Source organism: Myotis davidii, unplaced genomic scaffold (assembly GCF_000327345.1).
Source record: "Myotis davidii unplaced genomic scaffold, ASM32734v1 scaffold663, whole genome shotgun sequence".
NCBI lineage: Eukaryota > Metazoa > Chordata > Mammalia > Chiroptera > Vespertilionidae > Myotis > Myotis davidii.
Genome location: NW_006295816.1, coordinates 1,893,680 through 1,894,658, shown reverse-complemented (window position 1 = coordinate 1,894,658; position 979 = coordinate 1,893,680).

Here is a 979-nt window from a genome sequence, read left to right as displayed (position 1 = left end):
CCTGAGGCTGGGAAGGAGCTGGGTCAGGGAGAAGCCTCCAGAGAACAGGAGGGTAGCGAGACTCGGACCCAGGGTGCAGGGCCCGGGGGACTCGGGTGGACCCCAGAGGGCAGAGGAGCTCCCAGGACTGCAGCAGCCAGGATGGCTGGCCCCGCCCCCGGCTCAGCCCCTCTCCAGGGCTGCCTGCTCCACCTGCAGCCCCCCCACTCCCCGCCCCCCGCACTGTCAGGCATGGACACTTGTCCCTCCTCCCATGCTGCCAGCCTGTCCTCACAGCCTTGAGAGACGAGCCAGCAGCCAGGCCTCAGCGCCACACGGTTCGGGCACCGGCTTCGAGGTGCTGCTGCCGGCGGCTGCTTATACCCGTCAAGGCCACTGGACAATGGCCCCGCGGGCCGGCTCCGGAGGGAGAACCGGTCCCCACGCAGCCCTCTCCGCAGCCTCCGTGCTGAGGGGAGCGGGTGCCGGGTGATGGCCCAGCACCTACATCGTGGTGGTCCCCGCTCTTGCTCAGGACCCCCGTTGTCTCTGCCCTGCCAGTGTGGGGGCCCCCGTCCACCCTAAAGGGAGTACGTTCCCTCTCCTGCGAGTCCCAGCTCTGCCCTTTCTCACATGGAACCCTGGGTTTGGGGCAAGTGGATAGAGCCTGATGACCAAAGGGTCCCGGGTTCGATTCCGGTCAAGGGCACGTACCTCGGTGGCAGGCTCCTCCCTGGCCCAGGCCGTGGTCGGGGCGCGTGCAGGAGGCAACCCATCGATGTGTTTCTTCTACATCATATTTTCTCTGTCTCTCCCTCTCTCTTCCACGCTCTCTAAACCTCAGTGGAAAAATATCCTCAGTGAGAATGAAAGGGAAAGCTCCCTGGGAAGCAGTGGGGGTCTCCTGGGGACTGGCGCTGCCCAGTGCTCTGTACGCTCACCCCCAGTGGTGGCCCAGCGGGGCCCGGAGGGCAGGTAGGGACAGGGGACACAGGGACTG